The following is a 21,763-nucleotide window of genomic DNA, read 5'->3' on the forward strand; positions in this document are numbered from 1 at the left end:
ATGTTCTGCGTATTAGAGATTAATGGTTAAATAGTACCGGTTGATACAATAATTTCAAAAAGCCCCAGGTATTTTTAAGCTATCATTTTAACCCCAAATAGAAACTCAGGTTTTTTTAAAAATTCTCAATTAGCAACAGCAAACACAAATTCATCTATCACCCATCTACCTGTAGACTATATTGTGTTAGCATGTCTTGTCCCAATAACGAATGACATTAGTTATCATTAAAGCAAGCAAGGAGGTTACTCAGATACTATAGCTGGCCTAAATTCCAAAACTAAGTGCTTTAAGACTTTACCAGCCCCCGCTTCCACTCTGTTTTCGTTCCTGATTGAGCTCCGTTTAAATCATCAATTTACCACTCTCTACAAACCCAATAAGAGTGTTTAAACATTTTACTTAGATGCCAGCAAAGTGACTCACCAGCTGCATGCATTAAGTTTTAATCAATGCTTCTATCAATTGCATGTATCCGAACTTATTGATAATTACACGTGTGTTCCAAGCCAGCATTTATCTGCCTGTGAGGCAAAGTCATTGAATACAGCCTTTTCATCATCTTCAGGCCCAGAAAATTCCAACAGGAAAAACCAGGAAGCAAACAGAAGTGAATTCTCTGGACTTGGTAGATTAGGTTGCCAGGGCCCACTGGGCATTCAGGAACCCCAGGGAGTAAAAACTTTGAAAACCTAATCTACAATTTCTCAATTTGCCTCATCTCCTACTGTTTTCAACCTTGGTGGTGACCTGTACTGAGTCTTGACCAACCATTCAAGTTCTTTCAATACTAAAGAACAATGGTTTCATAGTTGTCACAGAAATACCTGGAAAAACTCAGCAGGTCTGGCAGCATCGGTGGAGAAGAGTACAGTTGATGTTTCGAGTCCTCATGACCCTTCAACAGAACTAAGTAAAAATAGGAAAGGGGTGAAATATAAGCTGGTTTAAGGAGGGGGGGGGGGGGGGGGCGGGGGGGAGGGGTGTTGGGACAAGAAGAGCTAGGTAAAAGGCCAGTGATAGGTGGAGATAACCAAAAGATGTCACAGACAAAAGAACAAAGAGGTGTTGAAGGTGGTGATAATATCTAAAGGAATGTGCTAATTAAGAGTAGAAAGCAGGACAAGCAAGGTACAGATAGCTCTAGTGGGGGTGGGGTGGGGGGGAAGGGATCGAAAAAGGCTAAAAGGTAGAGATAAAATAATGGATGGAAATACATTTAAAAATAATGGAAATAGGTAGGAAAAGAAAAATCTATATAAATCATTGGAAAAAACAAAAAGGAGAGGGAAAAAACGGAAAGGGGGTGGAGATGGAGGAGAGAGTTCATGATCTAAAATTGTTGAACTCAATATTCAGTCCAGAAGGCTGTAAAGTGCCTAGTCGGAAGTTGAGGTGCTGTTCCTCCAGTTTGTGTTGAGCTTCACTGGAACAATGCAACAAGCCAAGGACAGACATGTGGGCATGAGAGCAGGGTGGAGTGTTGCAATGGCAAGCGACAGGGAGGTCTGGGTAATACTTGCGGACAGACCGAAGGTGTTCTGCAAAGCAGTCACCCAGTCTGCGTTTGGTCAGGTTAGAATGGGTGAGAGGAGCCTATCTCTCTCTGAACTTGCTGCACTCCGTTCTCTCAGGTCCAACCCTGACATTGTCATCAAACCCGCTGACAAGGGTGGTACTGTTGTTGTCTGGCGCACTGACCTCTACCTTGCAGAGGCTGAGCGTCAGCTCGCAGACACTTCCTCCTACCTCTCTCTGGACCATGACCCCACCACTGAACATCAAGCCATTGTTTCCAGGACTGTCACTGACCTCATCTCCTCTGGAGATCTTTCTTCCACAGCTTCCAACCTGATAGTCGCCCAACCTCGGACGGCCCGCTTCTACCTCCTACCCAAAATCCACAAACAGGACTGTCCCGGCAGACTGATTGTGTCAGCCTGTTCCTGCCCCATGGAACTCATTTCTCGCTATCTTGACTCCCTTCTCTCTCCCCTTGTCCAGTCCCTTCCCACCTACATCCGTGATTCCTCTGACACCCTACGTCACAGCAACAATTTCCAGTTCCCTGGCCCCAACCACCTCCTCTTCACCATGGACGTCCAATCCCTCTACACCTCCATCCCCCACCGGGATGGTCTGGCGGCTCTCCGCTTCTTCCTCGAACAGAGGACCGAACAATCCTCACTACTCTCCTCCGTCTGGCTGAACTTGTTCTCACACTGAACAATTTCTCCTTTAACTCCTCTCACTTCCTCCAAATAAAAGGTGTGGCTATGGGTACCTGCATGGGCCCCAGCTATGCCTGTCTTTTTATGGGGTATGTGTAACATTCCTTGTTCCAGTCCTACTCCGGCCCCCTCCCACAACTCTTTCTCCGGTACATCGATGATTACTTCGGTGCTGCTTCATGCTCTCGTCGGGACCTGGAAAAATTTATTAATTTTGCTTCCAATTTCCACCCCTCCATCATTTTCACATGGTCCATCTCTGACACTTTCCTTCCTTTCCTTGACCTCTCAATTTCTGATGATAGACTGTCCACCAATATCCATTACAAGCCTACCGACTCCCATAGCTACCTCGACTACAGCTCCTCACACCCCGCTTCCTGGAAGGACTCCATCCCATTCTCTCAGTTCCTTCACCTCCGTTGCATCTGTTCTGATGATGCCACTTTCAAAAACAGTTCCTCTGACATGTCCTCCTTCTTCAAGCGAGATTTTCCACCCACTGTGGTTGACAGGGCCCTCAACCGTGTCCGGTCCATCTCCCGTGCATCCGCCCTCACATCTTCTCCTCCCTCCCAGAAACATGATAGGGTCCCCCTTGTCCTCACTTATCACCCCACCAGCCTCCGCATTCAAAGGATCGTCCTCCGCCATTTCCGCCAACTCCAGCATGGTGACACCACCAAACACATCTTCCCTTCACCCCCCCTGGCGGCATTCCGTAGGAATCGTTCCCTCCGTGACACCCTGGTCCACTCCTCCATCACCCTCTACTCCTCAACCCCCTCCCACGCAACCGCAGAAGATGCAACACCTGCCCCTTCAATTCCCCTCTCCTCACCGTCCAAGGGGCCAAACACTCATTTCAAGTGAAGCAGCATTTCACTTGCACGTCTCTCAACTTAATCTATTGCATTCGTTGCTCCCAATGCGGTTTCCTCTGCATTGGAGAGACCAAACGCAGACTGGGTGACCGCTTTGCAGAACACCTTCGGCCTGTCCGCATTACCCACACCTCCCTGTCGCTTGCCATTTCAACACTCCACCCTGCTCTCATGCCCACATGTCCGTCCTTGCAATAATTTATATAGATTTTTCTTTTCCCACCTATTTCCATTATTTTTAAATGTATTTCCATCCATTGTTTTATCTCTACCTTTTAGCCTTTTTAATATTCCTTCACCCCACCCCAACTAGGGCTATCTGTACCTTGTTTGTCCTGCTTTCTACCCTTAATTAGCACATTCCTTTAGATAATATCACCACCTTCAACACCTCTTTGTCCTTTTGTCTGTGACATCTTTTGGTTATCTCCAGCTATCACTGGCCCTTTACCTAGCTCTTCTTGTCCCAACACCAACCCCCCACCCCAAGCCAGCTTATATTTCACCCCTTTCCTATTTTTACTTAGTTCTGTTGAAGGGTCATGAGGACTCGAAACATTAACTGTGCTCTTCTCCACTGATGCTGCCAGACCTGCTGAGTTTTTCCAAGTATTTCTGTTTTTGTTTTTGTTTTGGATTTCCAGCATCCGCAGTTCTCTGCTTTTATTTCATAGTTGTCACAGCTGTCACCTTTACTGGAATTCTTTCATCAAGCAAAAATGCCAATTCCTTTCTAATCTTTCAACCACTATCTCAGGATCAACATGTTTGCTGAGCGTGGATTTATTCTGATTCTTGTTTATTAGTTTCAGATCCCCTGATAAGCCTGAATTCATGCTTCTACAAAAGAATTGCATTATCTTATCGGCATCAAGCTAATACAAGCTCACATATCAATTTTAAAGATTGGACTTAGCATTTTCTGAAAAGTTTTCTCCAGAAAAGTTATTTGAGCTCCCTCCAAGTTCTGTCAATTCTTTAAACACTTCCATATATCTGAGGCTAGTCAACCATGAAATTTCAATTGCTCAGTTTTCTCAGATATTTACTTGTTAATCTCCAGTTCTGTTAATTTCTCTTAATCATTTACATCTTTATTAATGGATGGGGATCTTACTGCATCATCCATTGCAATGCTGATGACTTCAGCCAGTGAACTGATTCTGCCAATGCTTCACCTCACTGATCTCAAGATGGTATTTTTCCCTCTTTGCTTTCTTCACATCTTTTCTCCCTATGGTGCGGACTCCTTCTGCCTAACGACTCAAGGTACACTGGCAGATCTATACTAAGTTGCTGATGGTGCCCTTCTTCAGTGAGCCAAGGTGGTGAAAGTCAGCAGGTGCAGAGAGCAGCTCAATATCCGAACACAGGCATTTTTCAGCAGGGGTTATAGGAAAGCAATTTGAAGCCAGGATTTGAGTTGATTTTTCCTTTCCCCTAATTTATAGCACTCGTAACTGCTGCCCGAATTCTGTGCTGCATAATTAGAATACATCAAGAATTGAAGCTTTGTCCCATGCTTGGTTTATTGATACACCAATGTTTTTGTCCAGAAGTCGATTGGGGAGGGAGCTAATTATACCCTCTTTAAAAATTGTATTCCTTGTTGAAATACAATTTCATGGACAAAGGGCACTCTTCAGCACCTTGACCAATTGCCCATTCTTCATTTGCGACTGAATAGTGTGTGTTGACAGCCTCTTGTACTATAGGGGACCATCATAGTTAAGCTCAACTGGATCTTCACAGGGCATTTATTCTTTTGAATGTTTAGAAGGTATAATGAGCAGGAACAGGAACTGGATGATTTTCCCTCTTGCTAGCCCAAGGGTGCTGAGCCAACTGTAATTTCACTATTGCTGTTCCAGCTAAGATAAGCTAACATAGAGGATGTGGAATAAACCAAAGACCTTCCCTATCTTTATGTTTTTGCTACTCATTGGAAATACTTTAAGTTAAAAGGTGGCCTGAGAGTTTTTAAATGTTTAATCTCTACAAAGAAGTTCGCATCTGCTTTAAGTCTATGATACTTAATAATATATTTTTGTCTTGTTCTGTCTTTGTATGCACTTCCCTCACTTCCTTAAGTTATTCACAGCCTTTCTGCTCCACAGTATATATAAAAGGAAAAAAAAAATCCATAAATCTAACTTTTGGTAGTGTGCAAACCTGTGAATACAAATTGTACAACTGCAAGTGAAGTGGTAACTTTCACCCAATGCCCCATATGTGTTTACCACAGTGAGATAGTGATGTGGGATTGCACAGTAATTAATTTGTATCCTTTACAGATGTTCCTTCTTCTTCTTCCCTTCTATCACAGCTTCTGACTAGCAATAACAACTCCCAGCATGTAGAATATGAGTACAAAATAGCAATTATTGAATTTCTAACAGAAGTAAACAAAGCAAGATATGGGAGAAATTGGAAATGCCAAATCCAAATGAGAGGACTCTTAACACAATCGTGCCACTAGCTAAACGGAATTCTGAATGCCGCACACATTAACATTTTATAGACAAATTAGTGAAACAGTCTACGAATGTATTTTCACCGCCAGGATTTCACCCCACAAAATATGGCGTTTAACCTTAGTTGAAACCTGATCAAATACAAGGGAGGAAGGAAATCTAGTGTGTGATTATATTGCTTAACCAAAACACTTGGGACTCTCAATGGCCTGAGAAAAGCATTTCACTGATTGTCTTAAAAGTATTGGAAAATACAAGCTAGCTAACTTCATGTCTTCATTCTACCACAATCAAGGCCAATGCTTGAACTCCCAAATTCTGTTGCAGCCCTGACATCTTGTCTCTAATCTTACACTTCACATTCTTCTTCAATACCTTTTGATCTAACCACATTGTCTTGCCACCAACAAAAACTACGGATCCCTTTTGTGTTACCATCTTTTATTACAGCACCTTTAACATGGTAAAGCTCAGAACAGGAATCACAGTGGACCACCATGACGAACACAGAATTAAAGGCAGGGAGCATAGTGGGAAAACAACAGAACGGAGTATTTGAAAAATATTCTCAGTTATTAGGCAATGGCAATACTTTTCTCGGAGCATAAGCAATTTTTCTGCAAATTACTAACCAATGGAAAGAATTACTAATCATCGCTCCTATATAAATCAAGCACGTGTTGTAGCAGGTGGTGGGTGGACTAGAAGATCTCAAGAGTTACTTCAAATAAACTGCCAACGCCAACAAGTGTCAGGGTCCAGTGCCAAATGGTTTTAATTTTGGTTATTACAAAAAAAAGCAGTGCTTTTTGACAATTTTCACTACTTTGTGGTAATAGTTTTATGCTATGCAACACAGAGAAGATACAGGCCATACTAAAATAATTTCACAGTATTTGGGATTTATTTCTACCAGATTTTCCACTGCAGGTGAGGTCCTTGAAAACTCAAAGTTATTTCTGAACAATAGATGTTCATTGCCAATTAGCTATTTTTATTAAAAAAGCATCACCGCCATTGTTAAGTGGGGAGGGGGTCGGCAATCATTTATTGGAACCAATTTAGTTATTGAAAAGCAACCAGACTACAGATTGCTACCATCTTCTAAACAGCTTGTCTGAACAATGTGGTGAGAATTTTTCATTGGTACATGCGCTGTTTAAATGCAGCCACTGAAAACACTGCAGCAAATCATTGTCCACAGTGAAATTGCGATGAGTTAAACTTGGAAGACACAAAATTCCAATTATGTTGAACTCGTTAACCAATCCTGCCAGCAAAACAGCAAATCCCATATAACGATGCCCATGATAAGCCAAAATTCCACAACGGTAACTCCGGATACCTGAACTTATCTAGCTTCTCATATGACTACACCGACCAATAAGAGTGGATTTAGATCACACAAGAGTGCTAAATCTTGTAGTGCTGGGTCAGCCATCATTTGACATTGAGATCTCCCTGCGGAGGCTACGTCAAAAGCCTGCAAGTACGGCTAGCCTGAGGGGAAGTTAAAAGCGTTGTTGATCGGAGGGAAGGTAAAGTTGATAAAGCAAGTGGAAAGCAGTGGCGCAAAGCTGAAAGAGGGCATCGCGGAGGAGTGGGCGATTCCACCATCAAGTTTGACCAGCATTATGAAACACAAGGCACATAGCTTGGAACAATTCAACAAGCAGGCATTCTCTCCAGCAAGGAAGAGGACAAGAACGCTTGCCTATCCCAACATTGAAGAAGCTCTGCTGACATGGTTCAAGGCAGCCCAAGGCAGAATGTTCTCATCTCCGGTCCAATGTTGTAGGAAAGGGGAGTCACCCTGGCAAAGAAACTGGGCTACATGAAGTTCACCTGCAGTGACAGGTGGCTGGACCAATTCAAGACGAGGCACGGCATCGTCTTCCGCGCGATGAGGGTGCGGCAGCTATGGCAGCAATGACAGATAGTCAATTCTAAAATGGTCTCGCCCATGTCTTGAATAAGTATGCAGCACAAAATCACCGAAAACATGTTTAACTGCATTGACGACATGGTGGACTGTACAGCACACGTCCAAAGATTACGGAGTTTTTCTGGAGCTAACTTCTGACATTTTTCAATAAAAAACTTTGGCCTTTTACAAGGTCAGGCTATTGCAAGGTGTAAACAAATTGAATAAAGGCTTTATCACGCATTTACTGCTTTACTGTGTTTTCATTTGGTGTTTAAATCTGCTGTTTTCAACATAGAATGTGTTTGTAGGCATTTTGGGTTACATAGAGATGCATTCATGTGGGAATGGGGCCTCCTCGCTATGACAAAGCTCCCCTTAATACAAATTTGTGGGCGGATCCCTTGGGATCAGGATTTTTACAGTACTTCCATCGTATGCTGACCAGGTAGTTCATTAGTATTTGAGAAACAGCATCTACAGCCAATAGCAGAACAGGAACATATATTTTTATTACTGAATACCTCAAGGTTTACAAACATTTAAGGTGAACAGGTTGCACCCACATCCACACTTTTCTGAACTTAACAAAATTCCAAGAAAAATTATACAAGAGGAACCTTTACATACAAATTGATCTTTTTAAATTATGATTCTGTATAAATGCAAGGAGAGAAAGGAATATCTATCTCTTTTTCATTCACCTTAATAGCAAGTATTGAAAATGGCTAATTATTTGGGGTGGGAATGAGCAATGCTTCACACATGGCAGTATCTCAGGTGAACCTCTTTTTGGAAAAGGAGCAATAACAGGTTTTCTATCAAAGGTAATCACGGTCTCATCATGCCACATGCTGTCAGCCATTATTAATGTGGTTTTGAAATTAAGCTTGTACCTCAGAGGAATAATCCTTTTCATGGCTGAGAAATAATCCTACTTTGCAAATCTAAGCAACCAATTTGTCTTTGTGCCCTCGCGTATAAAGTTGCATTTACTCAATGCCAGATATTTCATTGTTTTCATTACAAAGACTTGCAGAAACTTCTTCACTGTGCTTCTTAATGGAATTGTCAAATTATACTGCCCTGACACAATTTGAAGAGACCCGTTTAACCCGACAGGTAAGATGAAAAACTGAAAATTTGAAATAAAAACAGAAAGTGCTGGGAATACATGACAAATTCACCAGGCTCTGTGAAGAGTTTTGACAGGTTAATGTTTCAGGTGTGAATCCATCAGAATGCATGAATACTAACCAGTCTTTTCTCTTTACAGATCCAAGCAGAAGTATGATGCTCTTCTATCTAGAATGTTCTGTTTTAATCCGCTTAACAGGACACCTGCTAGAAGACCAGCTCATCAATAAGCCACACAACTCTTTCCCATTATCACAGATAAGTCACAACTTCACATTAGATTTTCTTTGATCTCTTTTGATTTTATCCCCAGGACACAAATAAGTTGTTCCATATAATGGATCTCTTGACAGCCACACAGGTACTCCTGTCACTTTAAAAATACAGGATGAGCAATGAGCTTTGTGACAGTATTACTGAGGAAGTGCAACAAACTGAATTAACTCAGAGCCATACCGAGCAGAATTTCACCAGCAATCCCAAAAGATACTGATTAGAATGTCAAACATTATTTTAAACACTAAGGCAAACCCATACCTCCCACTCCTTGCTCCTCTGCGAGCAATTTGATTATCTGCCAGCATTAACCCTACATTAAAAGTAGATACCTGCAAATATTTCAGATAAATAACATGACAAACACTGAGCAGGCATGGTCAATCCAGGGGGGTGGAAATGTGGCAGATCTGAGCATGCAGTTTCAAATTATACTTCGTTTTAGTATTCCAGCAACTTTAAAACTGGGTTATGAATCTAACTATGTTTAAAATTGCCAGGCAGGTTATTTCTGAAACCAGTTTTCTTACTTTCTGCCTTCCCTAATTTTAATATTGGATTTTTGAAACTTTTGCCTTTGATACTTAATTTCATAATCATTATTTCCATCATTTTCATCTAATGAAATCTGTTGTGTTTATTCCTTCTTCTGCTTATATATTACTCAATTATAAACCTGATTTGTAGTTCATAGTCTGTGAAATATTGTTTGTCAGAATTTGATTTATCCATTCTGGCTGACAAATAATCCTACTTTGCAAATCTAAGCAACAAATTTGTCTTTGTGCCCTCGCGTATATAGTTGCATTTACTCAATACCAGATATTTCATTATAAGCACTTGCAGAAACTTCTTCACCATGCTCCTTAGCAGCAGCATAAAAGGTTTATTGCTCACCCCAGGCATGTTACCTTTCAGATTACTTTGTGTGTTTTGTTTCAGAGGTACCACATGCTTGCTTATCTAACAAAGCAGATGTTTATACTAGGCATGAGAAACAGTGCATCTGGAGAGTGTTCGAATCATATCCAATTGTATTGACCCATGCCAGATAGAAATGTGGAAATGGATCTACAGATTGCACAACAGTTTAAACAAACAAATTTAAAGTTTTAACAAGTTTAGCAGCAACTCAGTTTTTTTTAAATTAAATGATCGGCGATATAAAAATATACAATCAAATGTAATTGAAAGATTTACTTTTCACTTTAAATATTTTCTTCCTAGGATGTTCAGTAAGGTGGGAAATGCCCATTTGTTTTCTGAGCATGTTAAACAACATTCAGCAGCTTCTCACATACTTCAACAACAAGTAAATTCACAAGATAAATATGGATGTGTCCAGATATTTGATTGTCTGCATCTAGATCTGACAATGTTTGACATTATAATTTTTATGATATGGCAGGTGGTATTTGCCAGGCTGACCAAATCCCAAAAGGAAACTTGGCCACGCTATCGCAACAATTTTGCAATTTGTATTTATTACGAGAAGGTTTGTGCACTGAAGTCAGAAGTAATGCATTCACTACCACCTTTAGAGATTTTAAAGATTAAATTAAAACATTTATTAATAAAAAGAAAAGAAAACTTAAACACACAAGACCACAATTACACAGTTATGTTTAGTTTTATAACAGTTCTCACAAGATTTCTACTTAACTAAACTCCCAACTACATACCCCTTTCAGGCAACAGTCCAAATAGATTCTTAATCTATAAAACATCCAGCAGTATTACCACAAGCGCCCACTATAAGGGAAGTATTTCACAGCTTCTCTCTCCCTCTCAGCAATAGATCTCTAAAGGCTTTTAACAAAATCTTGGTTATGGGAACAGCAAACCTCTCCAGGGTGGATGGAGGCTTTTCCCACAAGTCTATTTAACATAGTCATCTTTCAAGATCTTACATAACCACATCCCACACATCTTTCTTTAAATATATGTTCTCCCATTTGATCTGTAAATCCATTGTTTCAACCTTACTTTGGAAGTTACTTTTTCCAGTAGATAAACATCTTTTGTGTTGTCATTATGGCCAGCACTTCTGGGAAAAATAAACTTAATAACTTTTCCTTATTTATCTTGTCAATTGTAAATATCTTATCATGTCCCCTTGAAAATCAAACAACCTCTCAACTTATCTAAAAATGCAAACGGAAACTTGGCCACGCTATCACAACAATTTTGTAATTTGCATTTATGACGAGGAGGTTTGTGCACTGAAGTCAGAAGTAGTGAGTCCGCTACCACCTTTAGAGATTTTAAAGATTAAATTAAAATATCTGCTGGGACTTCACCCTAGTGCCCATCTCCATTTCAAATGCTTGTTTTACACCTAGCCACTTTTGATGATTCAAACCTTGCATTTTGACTGTCTGCAGCTTAATTAAACACACACACACACACACACACACACACACAGACACCCCATAAGCCTGCTTCAGTATCCCACAATAATATTAGGGGAAAAATGATCTTTCCTTTTCATAATCCTCTTATAGCTTTGAAAGGAGGCAAGTGAGATGGTACCTTACAGAGGTACAGAAAATACTTATGGGAACATAATAGCAACTTCAGCTTCTAAATGTCCCTTAAATAATTTTACAATTTTAGCCTTCACAACCCTACCTAGTAGTGTGGTAAAGTGTTTCCAGGCATCAGTCTAGAATTGGCTTTCTCCAGCTTATACCAACATTCCATTGTCCTGGAGACAGTTTAGCAAAACAATGATCCAGATTTACATTTTCTATTTTACTTAATATCTTGTATATTAGTTGGGTTTTCTCTCAGTCACCCCTTTCGAAGGCAAAAAGGGCCCAATTACATATCTGGGATTTCACCTATGTATGTCCATCTGACTTTCAGTCATCCAGTGCTAGACTGAGACAGCCAAATCAACTGGTGCAGAAACAACTTAGTCAACACAACTTTTAAGCATCATAGAGCATTTAGTAGATATGCTGGTGGTGCCTAGTTGCATTGTGCCGATATTGCAGGGCTTCTTAGTTTTCTGGACAAATTGTCCAACTTTATAATATTTTTGTTCTTTTTTAATGGTGCCTATTAAAAAACAAACACCAAAACCATTTTTTTCCTCAAATTAAAAATGCGAGACAATACCAACCCAAATTGGATTAAGTACATGAAAATGATAATACATAATCACTGTAATTACTTTCATGATTCACCATCCATCCAAATACCATTATCCAAAGTGATCAGCCAACTAGAGTCCAGAAACCCAAAATACCATGCATGTGCAAATAAATGATAGTGTGATTTGGACAGAGTTGATATTTAAAGTACAAAAGCACTGTGATCAGCAGGGCAAGTGATTTGTCCAGGCTGAAATCTATGCAGAAACTGACATTGTCATTGCCTCCAGAACTCGAGATGCAAATGTATTGTAGATAGCACTCCATTAACGTAACTGTAGAAGTTTGTTTGAAAGACGAACATAGGATTAGGAGCAAGAGTTGGCCACTCAGCCCATTCCTCATAAAGACAACCCATCCATTCCACGTATTAGTCTATTAAACTTTCTCTGAACTGCTTCCAATGCATTTACATCCATCCTTAAACAAGGAGACCAATACTGTACCCAGTACTCCAGATGTGGTCTCACCAGTGTCCTGGATAACTGAAACATAACATAACTTTTGATTTCAATTTCTCTGTACCTGCACACTAGCCCTTTGCAATTCATGCATTAGGACACCTAGATCCCTCTGCATTTCTCACCATTTAGATTATATGCTTCTTCTTTACTTTTCCAGCCAGGTCTTTACCCACTCACTTAACCTATCTATATCCCTTTGTGGCCTCCTTGTGTCCTCTTCACAACTTACTTTCCTACCTATTTATTGATTCATCAGCAAATTTAGCAACCATACCTTCGGTCCCTTCATCCAAGTCATTTATATAAATTGTAAAAAGTCCAAGCCGCAGCACTGATCCCTGTGACACACCAGTCGTTACATCTTGCCAATCAGAAAAAGACCCATTTATGTCTACCCTCTGTTTCCTGTTAGCTAGCCAATCTTCTATCCATGCCAATATGTTACCCCCTACACCATGAGCTTTTATTTTTCGCAATAACCTTTGATGTGGCACCTTATCAAATGCCTTCTGGAAATCTAAGTACAGCACATCCACTGGTTCCCCTTTATCCACAGCACATGTTACTTCTTCAAAGAACTCCCAATAAATTGGTGATAGGACATCGGGCGTAGGTGGGATGCAGATTTCAGGTTACTATCAGATCAGCCATGATATTATTAAATGGCGGGGTAGGCTAAAGGGGCAGAATGGCGTACTCCTGCTCCTTGTTCGTAACATGATTTCCCTTTCACAAAACCATGCTGACACCATGATTGCCTTGAATTTTTCCAAGTGCCCTGCCATAACATCTTTAATAATAGCTAACATTTTCCTTATGACAGAAGTTAAGGTAACTGGCCTTTAATTTCCTGCTTTCTGTCTCCCTCCCTTTTTGAATAAGGAGTTACATTTGCTATTTTCCAATCTAATGGGACCTTCCCCGAATCTAGGGAATTTTGGAAAATTAAAACCAATGCATCAACTATCTCACTAGCTATTTCTGTTAAGACCCTAGGGTGAAGCCCATCAGGACCTGGGGACTTTTCACCCACACCTCCAACAACTTGCTGATGATTGTAATTTTCTTTAATTACTCACTCCATTCCAATTCATTTACAGCTATTTCTGAGATTTTATTTGTATCCTCTATAGTGAAGACTGATGCAAAATGCCTGTTCAATTCATCTGCCATCTCCTTATTTTCGATTATTAATTCCCCAGACTCACTTTCTTTGGGCCAAAACTCACTTTGTTGACTTTTTTCTTTTTTAAATATCTATAGAAGCTCTTACTATCTGTCTTTATGTTTCTAATCAGCTTTATGTTTCTAATTAGCTTACTCTCATGCACTAATTTTTCCTTCCTTATCAATTTTTTAGTTGTTCTTTGCTGTTTTTTTATATTCTGTTCAATCTTCTGACCTGTCACCCACCTTTGCGCAATGATATGCTTTTTCTCTAAGTTTGATACTATCATTAACTTTTTAGTTAACCGTAACATTTTTCTTTCTCGTTGGAATGTATCTATTGAGTATTCCGAAATATCCTCTTAATTGTCTGCCATTATTGACCTATCTATTAGGCTAATTTGCCAGTTCATTTTAACTACCTTTGCTTTCACGCCCTCATAATTGCCCTTATTTAAGTTTAAAATACTAGTCTTAAACCCACGCTTCTCTCCCTCAAACTGAATGTAAAATTCAATCATATTATAATCGCTGCTACCTAGGGACGCCTTCACTATGAGGTCATTAATTCTATCTTGTTGCACAATACCAGGTCTAGTATAACCTGCTCTCTGGTTGGTGCCAGAATGTGTTGTTCTAAAAAACTATCACAAAAAAACGTTCTATGAGTTCCTCATCTAGACTACCTTTGCCCATCTGATATTTTCAGTCTACATGTAGATTAAAGTTCCCCCTGATTATCACCATATCTTTCCTACAAGCTCCCATTATTTCTTCCTTTATAGCCTATCGTACTATATCGTTACTGTTAGGGGGCCTGTACACCACTCCCACAAGTGACTTCTTGCCTTTATCATTTCTCATCTCTACCCAAACCGCTTCTACATCCAGGTTTCCTGAACTTAGGTCAACCCTCTCTATTGTGTTAATACCATCATTAATTAACAGAACCACCTCTCCACCTTTTCCTAACTCCCTGTCCTTCCTAAATGTAATGTACCCTTCAACATTCAGGTCTCAATTTAGGCCATTCTGAAGCCTTGTCTCTATAATGGCTATCAGATCATATTTATTTCTATTTCCACTATCAGTTCATCTGTTTTGTTTCAAATGCCAAGTGTATTCAGGTTTATTCTTTTATTATTTTTGTAACCTTTAGCCTTATCTGCTGATTTACTCTTAGATTTGTACTCTCTGCACTTCCTGTCCTGGTCTCTTTATTATTTCCCACATTAATATCTTTCTTTCTTGCTTTGTCTCTACTCTTCAATTTACCGCATCTTCCTAAACTTGATCCCTTGCCCCCACTATTTAGTTTCAAATCCTCCCTACTTCCCTAGTAATGTGGCTCGCTAGAACACAGGCCCCAGCATCGTTCAGGTATAGACCGTCCCAACAGTACAGTCCCCACTTTCCCCAGTGCTGGAGCCAGTGCCCCAAAAACCCTGGAACCCACTTTTCCCACATCAGTCTTTGAGCCATGCATTCATCTCTCTTATTTTATGTACCCTATGCCAATTTGCACGCGGCTCAGGTAATAATCCAGAGATTATTACCTTTGAGGTCCTGCTTTTCAATTTAGTGTCTAGCTCCTCATACATTCTATGCAAAACCTCTTTTCTAATTCCACCTATAATGTTGGTACCTACATGGACCATGTTGATTCTTCCCCTCCTACTGCAAGTTCTTCTGCAGTTCTGAGCAGATATCCTGAACTCTGGCACCGGGCAGGCAACACAGTTGTCTGGACTATCGCTCTTTGCTGCAGAGAACAAGTCTCAATCCTCTTCACTATACTGTTCCCTACCATAAACACCTTTCTTTTTGCTCCCTCCACTTGAATGGCTTCCTGTACCAAGGCACATGCTCGGTTAGCTCATCCCCCTTCAGCCACCAGTCTCACCCAAACATGCGGAGAGAACCTCAAACCTATTGGACAACTGCAAAAGCCGAGGTTCCTGCACTCCTACCCTCTGGGTCCCCTTACCTGCCTCACTCGCAGTCACACTTTCCTGTCCCTGACCACTGACCAATTCTGAACACCCTATCCTCAGGGGTGTGACCGCCTCCTTGTACAAAGCATCCCCCTCCCTGATGTTTTGCAGTGTCTGCAGCTCAGCCTCCAGCTAAATGACTCTGAGTCAAAGCTCCTCGAACCGCAAACACTTACTCCAGATGTGTTTGCCCTGGATCACACTGACATCCAGGAGCTCCCACATGCTGCAGCCATGACACATCAGTTGTCCTGCCATCCTCAATGTGTTTCAATTACTTAATTATATTATTCAATGACTTATTTTCCTTTTTTATATATTCTATTAACTTTACCACCAGTTCCTCTACTGTTTTAAAACTTAGGAGTAGAATAGGCATTAACTACTTACCAGGAACTCACCAAAAAGCTAGCTCCTTTCCCTTTAGCACAGCAAGAACCAATTCCTACAGGGTGAAAAATTAAGAAAAAGCAAAAGGAAAGGAACACCTTCTTCCCCTCCTCACCAAACTCTTCCACTCACCAAACTCCCAGGTAGACACTCAGTTCCAAACTGCACTTATTTGAAAAGCTGCACTAAAGATCCCTGAAATCAAAGTAAACTGAACTACAGCTACACAAACCAGATTCAACCAGTTAGCTAATTAACTACTTAGCTCACTCAGTAGAGTGTGTTTACCCTCCCTAAGGCTGGAAGAAAGAACAAAACTTACTCTACTTACACAGTTCTTTCCAGTTACTACTAACTACAGACAAAACTAGATTTTTCAAGAATAAGATTAACACTTCACTCCCAGGTATACACTCAGTTCCAAACTGCACTCATTTGCCACTTGTAGGACAACAAATGATACAAAACCAGTTGCTCTAATGACCATAAGAAATTATGAATGGAGAGGACAGCCACTCAACCTCTTTGATTAATATATCCTGGGAGATTCTAACAGTTTCCTTGCATTCTAACAATTTCTTCTTAAACTATTCCACATATTTTCCCTACATTTCTTCATGGGGAAGTTTATTTCACATTGATTCGTTGCATGAAAGTAAAAGTACCTGCTCTAGTTCAAAGTTGTATCCACTAGTTCTATTCCCACAGTTCAATTAAAATTAATAGTCCATGTTAATATTTAATTTCCCTAAATTTTGCATACCTCCAATAGATCACCTCTCAGACATTTAATTTCCTTGCTGAAAAGTAAGTTTCTCTGGTCTTTTCTCATCAATCAAACCCCGAAACTGGAGATTAGCCTCAGGGTTTTTTTCCCTCTGCATTGCCTCAAATATTTCAATACCTCTTTTTTTTGAGCGAGCAGGCTCACTGCAGTAGTCAAGATGCAGTCTTACTGCAAAACAGGAACATTTGATCTTTATCTCTTCTGACTTGAATACTCTACTGTTTTGTTCAGTCGATTAACATTCTTTGACATTGTTAATTGCTGTCCTGCATAGATTGGTTGGATTTGTGTAGCATTCACTCTGCTTAAACTCATGGGTCTCTTACAGCTTCATCCTTGGCTATTTCAATACCATTCCACAGAGTACATGTCTACTTTCCTTCCAACATTTATTTGCGGAAAGTTTTATCTGCCGTGCTTCTGCCACTTGCATATCCTCTCCAAGTCATTCTGCCGTTTGAGCTGCCCCGCCCATTTACACTGCCTCTCCCAGTTTGGTTCCCATCTCTGAATTCAACTTTGTAGTGAGCTTCAGAAGCCAGGTCTGAGCCCAGAGACATCCACTCAGTTCATCACCCCACTGTGACATAATTCCTCTAATGAGTAAGCTTAATTCTAATTTTTGAGCCATTTTCCCTCAATGATTGTAAGGGATTCACAATTCTATTCCTGTTCAGTCATCCCAATCATTAGCTTACCCAAACAGAAGTACTTCCTGGTGCTCAGCAGGCAACGCACAAGAAAGATGACTGCAGTATTTTAAAATATTATGATGAAGCTATTTCAGTGATTTACAATTTATCAAGCTCAACACAGTAGATCAAACCTTGTTCTATAAATTTATCCACAGCTCTTGATTTGTAAACGTCTACATTTAGTATTGTGAGATCTTGTGGTGCAGTGGGTAGCGTCCCTGCCTCTGAGCCAAAAGTTTTGGGTTCGAATCCCACCCAGGACTTGATGACTAAGGAAGGTGTGTCCATAACACGGCCAAACAGGTTGAGTATCAACCTGAAAATCCTTCCGACACACCGCCAATGGCAGACTGTAAGAGCGAGTGGGATTCCTGGTCAGCCATGTGATAGAAAGAACTTTGGAGCCTCTACCATCACTAGCTCCTGATTACAACATGCATGTAAAAGTACATGTTGCCGCAGCAACTGGGTCTCCAAGTGAACTGTAACACACCACCACCACATTCATTAATCCGAAGATTAGAAACGTCTCCACTGTACAGAACCATAGAGGTTTACTGCACAGAAGGTAGCCATTCTGCCCATCTTGGCAGTACCAGCTATTCGCTAAAGCAATTCAAAATTAATCCCACTGTGTTCCACTCCCCCATCATCCTAGATTTTTCACTTTTTCTCACTCTGTGGAGAAAAACCACTTCAAAAGTTTATTCGTATTCCTCTGCCTCAACCAGTCCCCATGACAAAGCATTCCAAGGTCCAACAACCCTCTGACAAAATTTTTTCCCCCGATTCTCTCACATTCATTCTTAGGGGTAATTTTAAATTGATAAACCCTAGCCAGTGGAAATAGTCTTCCTGTGTTCACAGAACGCTTCATCCTTGCAAAACTCACCATTATATTTCCTCTGAGCTTTCGATACTCCAGTGAAGTAGTCCTTTCAATACTCCAGTGAAGGAGTCCATATATATCAAGTCTATTCTCAGGGTTATGGTTCACCATCCTGCTAAATTTATACTGTACACACACTCAATTGTTTTATATTGAATCCTTTAAAGTTTGCTCCATAAACAAAGGAGAAGGCCATTCAGCCCACAGTGTTTGTGCCCGCTGAAAAGGCTATTCAGGCTAATCTCACTTTCTAGCATTGGTCCGCAGCCCTGCAGGTGATGCCACTTCAAGTGCATCCAAATATCTTTTCACTAGAAATGAGGATTTCTGCATCTGTCACCCTTTGAAGCAATGAGTTCCAGCCCCCCCCAGCCTCCTCTGGATGAAAACATTTTTCTAGTCCTTCTGTCAATTCTTTCAAATCTATTGCTTCAAATCCTTGGTTACTGACCTCTCCAAGCTAAGGAAATAGGTCCATCCCAATCAACAAAGTCATAAGTGGGAATACTTTAAAAGTTTGCTCCATCTCTGTGGCTTGTAGTAGTGGTGGTCTACCTAAGGGCTGATCATTTCTGTACACCTCACAGCCTTGCACTTTCCTCTTCAGCCACTTGTAGAAGTCTTCCATTTTCAATTTCAAGTTGTCTAATATCATCATTCCCTTTCTCCCTCTTGATCTACATCCTTCTAATCTTCCTTTAATCACCTCCTTCAGCAAGTTCTCACGCCTTAGAATATGGCCAATCCAACCATGTTGTCTTTTCTTGATGACATTCACTCACGATCTTTCCTCTGCAACCTTCCCAAGAACCTCTTCGTTGCTCTTGTGTTCTCTCCAACTGACCCACTCCATCCTTCTCCAGAACCACATTTCACAACTATCTGGTCTTTGGATGTCCGATTTTCTCAAGGTCCACATTTTAGTTCTGCATAACAAGACACTCCAAATCACAGAAGCAAAATACAACGGATGGTGGAAATCCGAAATAAAAACAGAAAATGCTGGTAATACTCAGCAGCATCAACACAGAGAAAAACATCTGTTGGATACTCCCAGACCTGCTGCATATTTCCAGCATTTTCCATTTTTATTTATCCCAAATTACAGTTTTGATACTACTTTGAAGATCTCTAGTCACTCCTTTGCTGAACAATTCTTTATGTTTGAAGAATGCATTCCTTGCCATTGCCATTCTGGCTCTCTTTTTTCTGATTTATGAACCCTACAAAGTTTGCTCTAAATATCTGTGGCTTATGAATCCTTTAAAAGTTCTGATGAAAGGTCATTTTTGTATTATTTTGGATTTCCAGCAGCAGTTATTTGGTAGTACAGAACTTGAATACTGCTGAAGAGAGACATGTTGCTGAAGTTTTCAGTCTTGCACGCAGGGACAAACGCAAGAATGTCAAATTTCAAACAATCACTAGAATTTAACCAATTTAAGGTCGAACTTGTAATGTGGCTCATTTACACTTGCTAGAAGCCACACATTCGTATGCAGGGACCCATTTTCTGCAAACAAAAAAAAATGTTCAAGCATTGCGTTTTTTGTTAACTAGCTGGGAGCTTGGGGGAGCTTATAGTCCCCCATTGATCTCTCCAGGCGAACACTCTGCCAAGCAGAGTCGGTTTGTCAAACTTGCCTTTTCTCCTATTGTATAAATTGTTGAGATTGTTTGAAATCGAGCATTCTTGCATTTGTCCTGATTAGAGCAAGACGGAAAACTTCAGAAACATGATTATTTTCTGCAATTTAAGGCATCCGCAATATTTTGCTTTTGTATTTAACTGGAATTATATAGCTGGACTTTTAAGTCTTTAAAGTTTGTTGGGCGATGTTGTATAGTGTTACCTTGCAGGTTTAGATGAATGGGTACAGAGCGGATACACCTCAGGCCCCGCCCCCTCGCGCTGACGAGGTGCAGCCCCGCCCCCTCCTCGCGCTGACGGGGAGCAGACCCGCCCCCTCCTCGCTCTAACAGACAACAGCCCCCGCCCCCCTCGCGCTGACAGACAGCAGACCCCGCCCCCTCGCGTTTACGTGCAGCAGACCCCGCCCCCTCACGCTGATGGACTGCAGACCCCACCCTCTCGCGCTGACGGACAGCAGCCACCCCCGCCCCTCGCGCTGACGGACGGCAGCCCCTCGCGCTGACGGACGGCAGCCACCCGCCCCGCCGGACGGCAGCCCCGCCCCGCCCCGCCCCGCCCCGCCGGACGGCAGCCCCGCCCCGCCCCGCCCCGCCGGACGGCAGCCCCCCCCCCGCCCCGCCCCGACGGACGGCAGCCCCCCCCCCCCCGCCCCGCCCCGACGGACGGCAGCCCCCCCGCCCCCGCCCCCGCCCCTCGTGCTGACGGACAGGAGACCCCGCCCCCCTCGCGTTGATTGACGGTTGCCCTGCCAACTGGCTCCGGGATCTCCAGCCACCCGATGCCCCGGACTCCGTCCTAACACAAACACGGCCTCGGCCGAGGGGGCAGCGTCAGCCCGACAAGGACAGCGCTGCCTTTCCTTACCATGTACTCAACGGGAGCAGTTCCCGTTCCCTCTCAGCCACCGAGGTGCCGACTTTCCCTCAGCGACGCTCCGGCCGAAACAGCGTACGCGACGCCCTACCCAGCGCGTCATCACGTCAAATCTGACATAGGCCCCGCCCACTCCGCGCACTGATACCAGGAAGCAGGTGGGGAGGGGGAAGCAGGCGGACCGCTTCACACAAGTGTACCCTTGAAGCCATAAAATTTAGTCCTGATGCAAGGTCACTGGCAGACCTGAAATATTAACATCTCTTTACATCTCTAACTTTTCCTAGTTCTGCTGAAAGATCACAGACCTGAAACGTTAACTCTGTTTCTCTCTCTACAGATGCTGCCTCATCTCCTGAACATTTCCAGCACTTTCTGTTTTTATCTCTGATTTCCAGCATTTGCAGTATTTTGATTTTGTGTTAAAATCTACCTCGTTATATTCATTTTGTTAATTTTGCAAGTACATTATAAAATAGCTGTTCACTATTCTCCCTGGATTCATTGATTTTACTAATGTGATTTGTTTTGTTTTGCTTGGGAGAGATTATCTCAAGAAACAATTAAACATTGTGTTAAATTATTGGTGCAGTACAATTTTGGAGCTTCATTACGGGATGCTTTACTGGTGATAGGGTAGGGGAAAGATAAGAGAAACTTAGACTTTTCAACTTTAAAAAGAGACGACCCAAAGAGGCCCTTGTACAGATATACACAATACTGAATGATGTGGTAAATTCAGAAGGCAGTTAGCAAAAGTGGACAG

General features: G+C 41.6%; 1 protein-coding gene across 6 annotated transcripts in view; it reads right to left on the reverse strand.

Annotated features, from left to right (window-relative positions):
• Window positions 1–21,120, reverse strand: part of micu1 (mitochondrial calcium uptake 1) — a 99,503-nt gene extending 78,383 nt beyond the window's left edge. For 3 of the 6 annotated variants that reach the window (XM_078530950.1, XM_078530946.1, XM_078530951.1), the window contains exon 1: window positions 20,989–21,120. The gene's annotated coding sequence lies outside the window, so the exon portion shown is untranslated. Of the gene's footprint in view, window positions 1–8,770; window positions 8,835–20,323; window positions 20,388–20,988 lie in introns of those variants that run through there. The other 3 variants (XM_078530948.1, XM_078530947.1, XM_078530949.1) reach the window with 3 other exon arrangements.
• Window positions 21,121–21,763: the final 643 nt, after the last annotated feature.

This window comes from Cetorhinus maximus, chromosome 27 (assembly GCF_964194155.1).
Source record: "Cetorhinus maximus chromosome 27, sCetMax3.hap1.1, whole genome shotgun sequence".
Lineage (NCBI taxonomy): Eukaryota > Metazoa > Chordata > Chondrichthyes > Lamniformes > Cetorhinidae > Cetorhinus > Cetorhinus maximus.